Raw genomic sequence first — 9,473 nt, 5'->3', positions numbered from 1 at the left:
TTCAACAACCTGTCTGGGGTTAGCCTACCTTCAACAACCTGTCTGGGGTTAGCCTACCTTCAACAACCTGTCTGGGTTAGCTACCTTCAACAACCTGTCTGGGTTAGCCTACCTTCAACAACCTGTCTGGGGTTAGCCTACCTTCAACACCTGTCTGGGTTAGTCCTACCTTCAACAACCTGTCTGGGGTTAGTCTACCTTCAACAACCTGTCTGGGGTTAGCCTACCTTCAACAACCTGTCTGGGGTTAGTCTACCTTCAACAACCTGTCTGGGGTTAGCTACCTTCAACAACCTGTCTGGGTTAGCCTACCTTCAACAACCTGTCTGGGGTTAGTCTACCTTCAACAACCTGTCTGGGTTAGCTACCTTCAACAACCTGTCTGGGGTTAGCCTACCTTCAACAACCTGTCTGGGGTTAGCTACCTTCAACAACCTGTCTGGGGTTAGTCCTACCTTCAACAACCTGTCTGGGTTAGCCTACCTTCAACAACTGTCTGGGTTAGCCTACTTCAACAACCTGTCTGGGGTTAGTCCTACCTTCAACAACCTGTCTGGGTTAGTCTACCTTCAACAACCTGTCTGGGGTTAGCCTACCTTCAAACCTGTCTGGGGTTAGTCTACCTTCAACAACCTGTCTGGGGTTAGCTACCTTCAACAACCTGTCTGGGGTTAGCCTACCTTCAACAACCTGTCTGGGTTAGCCTACCTTCAACAACCTGTCTGGGGTTAGCCTACCTTCAACAACCTGTCTGGGGTTAGCCTACCTTCAACAACCTGTCTGGGGTTAGTCTACCTTCAACAACCTGTCTGGGGTTAGTCCTTCAACAACCTGTCTGGGGTTAGCCTACCTTCAACAACTCTGTCTGGGGTTAGCCTACCTTCAACAACCTGTCTGGGGTTAGCCTAACTTCAACCTCTGTCTGGGGTTAGCCTACCTTCAACACCTGTCTGGGGTTAGCCTACCTTCAACCTGTCTGGGGTTAGCCTACCTTCAACAACCTGTCTGGGGTTAGCTACCTTCAACAACCTGTCTGGGGTTAGCCTACCTTCAACAACCTGGGGTTAGCCTACCTTCAACAACCTGTCTGGGGTTAGCCTACCTTCAACAACCTGTCTGGGGTTAGTCTACCTTCAACAACCTGTCTGGGGTTAGCCTACCTTCACACCTGTCTGGGGTTAGCCTACCTTCAACAATCTGTCTGGGGTTAGCCTACCTTCAACAACCTGTCTGGGGTTAGTCTACCTTCAACAACCTGTCTGGGTTAGCCTACCTTCAACAACCTGTCTGGGGTTAGTCTACCTTCAACAACTGTCTGGGGTTAGCCTACCTTCAACACTCTGTCTGGGGTTAGCCTACCTTCAACAACCTGTCTGGGGTTAGCTACCTTCAACACTCTGTCTGGGGTTAGCCTACCTTCAACACTCTGTCTGGGGTTAGCCTACCTTCAACAACCTGTCTGGGGTTAGTCTACCTTCAACACTCTGTCTGGGGTTAGCCTACCTTCAACAACCTGTCTGGGGTTAGTCTACCTTCAACAACCTGTCTGGGGTTAGTCTACCTTCAACACTCTGTCTGGGGTTAGCCTACCTTCAACAACCTGTCTGGGGTTAGCCTACCTTCAACAACTGTCTGGGGTTAGCCTACCTTCAACACTCTGTCTGGGGTTAGCCTACTTCAACAACCTGTCTGGGGTTAGTCTACCTTCAACACCTGTCTGGGGTTAGCCTACCTTCAACACTCTGTCTGGGGTTAGCCTACCTTCAACACCTGTCTGGGTTAGCCTACTTCAACAACCTGTCTGGGGTTAGCTACCTTCAACACTCTGTCTGGGGTTAGCTACCTTCAACACCTGTCTGGGGTTAGCCTACCTTCAACAACCTCTGTGGGGTTAGCCTACCTTCAACAACCTGTCTGGGGTTAGCCTACCTTCAACACTCTGTCTGGGGTTAGCCTACCTTCAACACCTGTCTGGGGTTAGCCTACCTTCAACAACCTGTCTGGGTTAGTCTACCTTCAACACTCTGTCTGGGGCCTTACCTTTCAACAACCTGTCTGGGTTAGCCTACCTTCAACAACCTGTCTGGGGTTAGCCTACCTTCAACAACCTGTCTGGGTTAGCCTACCTTCAACAACCTGTCTGGGGTTAGCCTACCTTCAACAACCTGTCTGGGGTTAGCCTACCTTCAACAACCTGTCTGGGGTTAGTCTACCTTCAACAACCTGTCTGGGGTTAGCCTACCTTCAACAACCTGTCTGGGGTTAGCCTACCTTCAACAACCTGTCTGGGGTTAGTCTACCTTCAACAACCTGTCTGGGGTTAGCCTACCTTCAACAACCTGTCTGGGGTTAGCCTACCTTCAACAACCTGTCTGGGGTTAGTCTACCTTCAACAACCTGTCTGGGTTAGCCTACCTTCAACAACCTGTCTGGGGTTAGCCTACCTTCAACAATCTGTCTGGGGTTAGTCTACCTCAACAACCTGTCTGGGGTTAGCCTACCTTCAACAACCTGTCTGGGGTTAGCCTACCTTCAACAACCTGTCTGGGTTAGTCTACCTTCAACAACCTGTCTGGGGTTAGCCTACCTTCAACAACCTGTCTGGGGTTAGCCTACCTTCAACAATCTGTCTGGGGTTAGTCTACCTTCAACAACCTGTCTGGGCTTAGCCTACCTTCAACAACCTGTCTGGGGTTAGCCTACCTTCAACAACCTGTCTGGGGTTAGTCTACCTTCAACAACCTGTCTGGGGTTAGTCTAGCTTCAACAACCTGTCTGGGGTTAGCCTACCTTCAACAACCTGTCTGGGGATAGTCTACCTTCAACAACCTGTCTGGGGTTAGCCTACCTTCATCAACCTGTCTGGGGTTAGCCTACCTTCAACAACCTGTCTGGGGTTAGCCTACCTTCAACAACCTGTCTGGGGTTAGTCTACCTTCAACAACCTGTCTGGGCTTAGCCTACCTTCAACAACCTGTCTGGGGTTAGTCTACCTTCAACAACCTGTCTGGGTTAGTCTACCTTCAACAACCTGTCTGGGGTTAGCCTACCTTCAACAATCTGTCTGGGCTTAGCCTACCTTCAACAACCTGTCTGGGGTTAGTCTACCTTCAACAACCTGTCTGGGCTTAGCCTACCTTCAACAACCTGTCTGGGGTTAGTCTACCTTCAACAACCTGTCTGGGGTTAGCCTACCTTCAAAACTCTGTCTGGGGTTAGCCTACCTTCAACAACCTGTCTGGGGTTAGCCTATCTTCACAATCTGTCTGGGTTAGCCTACCTTCAACACTCTGTCTGGGGTTAGTCTACCTTCAACAACCTGTCTGGGGTTAGTCTACCTTCAACAATCTGTCTGGGGTTAGCCTACCTTCAACAACCTGTCTGGGGTAGTCTACCTTCAACAACCTGTCTGGGGTTAGTCTACCTTCAACAATCTGTCTGGGGTTAGTCTACCTTCAACACTCTGTCTGGGGTTAGCCTACCTTCAACAACCTGTCTGGGGTTAGCCTACCTTCAACACTCTGTCTGGGGTTAGCCTACCTTCAACAACCTGTCTGGGGTTAGTCTATTTTCAACAACCTGTCTGGGCTTAGCCTACCTTCAACAACCTGTCTGGGGTTAGCCTACCTTCAACAACCTGTCTGGGCTTAGCCTACCTTCAACAACCTGTCTGGGCTTAGCCTACCTTCAACAACCTGTCTGGGGTTAGTCTACCTTCAACAACCTGTCTGGGGTTAGCCTACCTTCAACAACCTGTCTGGGGTTAGCCTACCTTCAACAACCTGTCTGGGGTTAGCCTACCTTCAACAACCTGTCTGGGTTAGCCTACCTTCAACAACCTGTCTGGGGTTAGCCTACCTTCAACAACCTGTCTGGGGTTAGTCTATCTTCAACAACCTGTCTGGGGTTAGCCTACCTTCAACAACCTGTCTGGGGTTAGCCTACCTTCAACAACCTGTCTGGGGTTAGCCTACCTTCAACAACCTGTCTGGGGTTAGCCTACCTTCAACAACCTGTCTGGGGTTAGTCTACCTTCAACAACCTGTCTGGGGTTAGCCTACCTTCAACAATCTGTCTGGGGTTAGCCTACCTTCAACAACCTGTCTGGGGTTAGTCTACCTTCAACAACCTGTCTGGGGTTAGTCTACCTTCAACAACCTGTCTGGGGTTAGCCTACCTTCAACAACCTGTCTGGGGTTAGCCTACCTTCAACAACCTGTCTGGGGTTAGTCTACCTTCAACAACCTGTCTGGGGTTAGTCTACCTTCAACAACCTGTCTGGGGTTAGCCTACCTTCAACAACCTTTCTGGGGTTAGCCTACCTTCAACAATCTGTCTGGGCTTAGCCTACCTTCATCAAACTGTCTGGGGTTAGCCTACCTTCAACAACCTGTCTGGGGTTAGCCTACCTTCAACAATCTGTCTGGGGTTAGCCTACCTTCAACAACCTGTCTGGGGTTAGTCTACCTTCAACAACCTGTCTGGGGTTAGCCTACCTTCAACAATCTGTCTGGGGTTAGTCTACCTTCAACAACCTGTCTGGGGTTAGCCTACCTTCAACAACCTGTCTGGGGTTAGTCTACCTTCAACAACCTGTCTGGGGTTAGCCTACCTTCAACAATCTGTCTGGGGTTAGCCTACCTTCAACAACCTGTCTGGGGTTAGCCTACCTTCAACAACCTGTCTGGGGTTAGCCTACCTTCAACAACCTGTCTGGGGTTAGCCTACCTTCAACAACCTGTCTGGGGTTAGTCTACCTTCAACAACCTGTCTGGGGTTAGCCTATCTTCAACAACCTGTCTGGGCTTAGCCTACCTTCAACAACCTGTCTAGGGTTAGCCTACCTTCAACAACCTTTCTGGGCTTAGCCTATCTTCAACAATCTGTCTGGGGTTAGCCTACCTTCAACAACCTGTTTGAGGTTAGCTTACCTTTAACAATCTGTTTGGCACAGGCATCGTAGACCTGCTCCTGGGCTGTGTTGGGAGGCAGGACGCGGTCAAAGACATATGGTTTACCCTGTCCAGAACAGACAAAATGCACAGTGATTACAGAGCTCTATGGGAAAGAGGTCATGGGTAAATGGGAGCTCAATACCACCTCATACTGCATTCTCTCTAACAACACTATATGAATGGTAATCAATAATCAATAGCAGAGCTTGTGAATGGTAATCGGTAATCAATAGCATAGCTTGTGAATGATAATTAATAATCAATAGCAGAGCTTGTGAATGATAATTAATAATCAATAGCAGAGCTTGTGAATGGTAATCGGTAATAAATAGCAGAACTTGTGAATGATAATTAATAATCAATAGCAGAGCTTGTGAGACAATTACAATAGAGCTACAAGCAGCTGGTTTGATCAACACTATCCAGCCTGGTCTATGGGGACGGACACAACACAGGACTCCCTCATTTGACAACCAGCCTGTCAGCAGCTGAGCTGTCTGCAGGCTACAGGAGAACGAGGAGACGTCTGTACCAGCTGAGCTGTCTGCAGGCTACAGGAGAACGAGGAGACGTCTGTACCAGCTGAGCTGTCTGCAGGCTACAGGAGAACGAGGAGACGTCTGTACCAGCTGAGCTGTCTGCAGGCTACAGGAGAACGAGGAGACGTCTGTACCAGCTGAGCTGTCTGCAGGCTACAGGAGAACGAGGAGATGTCTGTACCAGCTGAGCTGTCTGCAGGCTACAGGAGAACGAGGAGATGTCTGTACCAGCTGAGCTGTCTGCAGGCTACAGGAGAACGAGGAGATGTCTGTACCAGCTGAGCTGTCTGCAGGCTACAGGAGAACGAGGAGATGTCTGTACCAGCTGAGCTGTCTGCAGGCTACAGGAGAACGAGGAGATGTCTGTACCAGCTGAGCTGTCTGCAGGCTACAGGAGAACGAGGAGATGTCTGTACCAGCTGAGCTGTCTGCAGGCTACAGGAGAACGAGGAGATGTCTGTACCAGCTGAGCTGTCTGCAGGCTACAGGAGAACGAGGAGATGTCTGTACCAGCTGAGCTGTCTGCAGGCTACAGGAGAACGAGGAGATGTCTGTACCAGCTGAGCTGTCTGCAGGCTACAGGAGAACGAGGAGACGTCTGTACCAGCTGAGCTGTCTGCAGGCTACAGGAGAACGAGGAGAGGTCTGTACCAGCTGAGCTGTCTGCAGGCTACAGGAGAACGAGGAGACGTCTGTACCAGCTGAGCTGTCTGCAGGCTACAGGAGAACGAGGAGACGTCTGTACCAGCTGAGCTGTCTGCAGGCTACAGGAGAACGAGGAGATGTCTGTACCAGCTGAGCTGTCTGCAGGCTACAGGAGAATGCATTGATGTCTGTAACAGCTAACAGGCCTACTGCTTTAAACAGAGGCTTTTGTTCTTTCTCTGGTACTAAAGTGATTCATGTGAGATCTCATAGGCCTTCATAATACACAACTGTATTAGGCCTCAATTTCATATTATATTCGGTAAATATGTGGTATACAGTGTACTTCCTTAACACACACACTGACACAATGTTTCATTATGATGGCAGGCAGGCAACCTTATGCATAATACATGAACACTGAACGGGTGTTGAGCAAGGGGAGGAGCATAATGACGAGATACTGTTACCAGACAGACAAGCTATTGTAATGAGAGCTCTGTAGGCCTTCTGTACAGAAGACTTTTTAATAAAATGCTGCACTTGAGCATGCAAAATAAGACCTTTAGTTCTTATGTAGATGTTTTGTGAGAATCTATGTCGATACTTGCTTGTCGAACGTCTTATTCCAAATTCATGGGCATTAATATGGAATTGGTCCTCCCTTTGCTGCTGTAACAGCCTCTCCACTAGATGTTGGAACATTGCGGCGGGGATTTGCTTTTATTCAGCCACAAGAGCATTAGGGAGGTCGGGTACTGATGTTGGGTGAATAGGCCTGGCTCGCAGTCAGTGTTTCAATTCATCCCAAAGGTGTTTGATGGGGTTGAGGTCAGGGCACTGTGCAAGCCAGTCAAGTTCTTCCACACCATCTCACAAACCATTTCTGTATCGACCTTGCTTTGTGCACGGTGGCATTGTCTTGCTGAAACAGGAAAGGGCCTTTCCCAAACTGTTGCCACAAAGTTGCAAGCAAAGGATAATCTAGAATGTCATTGTATGCTGTAGCGTTAAGATTTTCCTTCAATGGAACTAAGGGGCCTAGTCCGATGCATGAAAAACAGCCCCAGACCATAATTCCTCTTCCACCAAACTTTACAGTTGGCACTATGCATTCGGGCAGGTAGTGTTCTCCTGGCATCCGCCAAACCCAGATTCGTCAGTCGTGCTGCCAGATGGTGAAGCGTGATTCATCACCCCAGAGAACGCATTTCCACTGCTCCAGAGTCCAATGGCGGCGAGCTTTACATCACTCCAGCCGAGGCATGGCATTGCAGATGTTGATCTTAGGCTTGTGTGCGGCTGCTCGGCCATGGAAACCCATTTCATGAAGCTCCCAACAAACAGTTCTTGTGCTGCCGTTGCTTCCAGAGGCAGTATGGAACTCAGTAGTGTGTGTTGTAACCGAGGACAGACGGTTTTTTAAGCGCTACTCGCTTCAGAGGTTCTGTTCTGATAGCTTGTGTGGCCTACCACTTCACGGCTGAGCTGCTGTTGCTCACAGATGATTCCACTTCACAATAAAAGCACTTACAGTTGACCGGGGCAGCTCTATTAGGGAAGAAATTTGACCAACTGACTTGTTTGGAAGGTGGCATCCTATGACAGTGTCACTAAGCTCTTCAGTAAGGCCATACTACTGCCAATGTTTGTCTATGGAGATTGCACGGCTACGTGTTCGATTTTACACACCTGTCAGCAACAGGTGCGGCTGAAATAGCTGAATCCATTCATTTGAAGGGATGTCCACATACTTTTATATATATAGTGTATATTGATTAGGCAGGTGATGGGCACACAGAGCGTAAGGCTGGAGAAGTGCATGTCTCCCTTGCCACTAGCTGATAACCTGAACTTGAAGAATCATTCAAGCCAAGCCAGTCATCCAACTACTGTACTGTAATCCCTAGACATCAATTTAACAGGCTTGCCACTTTTAAATGAGTAACATTAAATAAATCCTATTAGATCCAATCCAATCAATACATTCAAAGGTATAGGCTGCGTGTGCTTTATGTTAGTAGAATGAGAGGAAATGCCTTATGCGGTTATTTTCCTATGATGAGTGCTTCCATTCACCACAGGTGACAGAGAAGAACAGTATGTTAGCCACCTGGAATCTGCCATCTCAGCAGAGTGAATACCGCATAACAGCAGTGTCAAAGCACAATCTGCCTCTCTGGCAACAGCCCCGGGTCCGTCTCTCTCTGGCAATGGCCCAGGCCCTGTCTGACAACAATTCCCAATGCTCCATCTCAGGCCATCAACTGCCGCTGGAGATAGCTACAGCGCAACACAATCAAAACATGTAGGCTACCAACAAATGCTCTGCAAAGGGTCACAAGCATTTTTTGGGATGTTTGTGGAAGTTGCCACATATTTTTTTTTAAACAAAAATCTATAGGCTACAATCCAATGTGCTGCGTGTAAAGATTGTCAATACATTGGGCGCTCTATTGGAAATGCTCACTGCATTGCACATTTCCTCTGCGCGTTTTGCTGGTGTTTCAGTAGTCTAGTCGTGGCAACAATAAACCTACCTACACAAGCAACGTTATATTCAGCAGATAAATTAACTATTATATGCGGCACTTACAGTTATAACCACGGTGTCGTCTTCTTTAAATTTGGGGATGTATTTGTCTCCTCTTGTTATTTCGGATTCATTTAGTGGCCTGAATCGGCACATTACTTTCACGCCGTATTCGGCTGCAGCATCCGCCATGGTTGCGTTCTATCCAGGCAAGCAGATTTCCAGATCAACTTTGATCCGCGGATGGTTTTAATCTGTTGAATGATTGTAAGTAAACCAACGCGTACTTCACTCAAAGTGCCTCTATTTCGCTACGCCGTGGGTATTCAGTTGAGACAAGTGAAATCAACTGCAGTCGTCTTTTCCGATCAGAATGCAAAATATTGGTCCGGAGACAGTCTTGGATGAAAAAAAATATCAAAATCCTACAAAAATATAATTTACAAGGGGATAGGTAAAGCCTATCCTTCAGAAGAGACGAGTGGCGCGGAGTTGAGAAACCCCCGCATCGTCCTGCACGTTGCTCTGCGCTCTTCTCTTCCACACTGCATCAGCATCAGTACCACTCCCCTTCCCCCTTCCTCCTCCTCCCCCGGGCTGGGGCCCAGCATCTCGCTGCTCTATCCTCGAAATAACAGCTAGAGGTCAGTATTTAACCCTAAAAGGAAATGTATTGGTTTCAAATTTGAAATTCTATTGCCCATCAATGGAAAAAACTACTACCTGCAATTAATTGCAATATATTTAAATTCCGTTTGATAGCATGTGATGATTGGATCAACTTCAACTTTAAAAACAGTA

This window comes from Salvelinus namaycush, chromosome 7 (genome assembly GCF_016432855.1).
Source record: "Salvelinus namaycush isolate Seneca chromosome 7, SaNama_1.0, whole genome shotgun sequence".
NCBI lineage: Eukaryota > Metazoa > Chordata > Actinopteri > Salmoniformes > Salmonidae > Salvelinus > Salvelinus namaycush.
The sequence above is the reverse complement of the archived record's forward strand: the minus strand, read 5'-3'. Positions refer to the sequence as shown.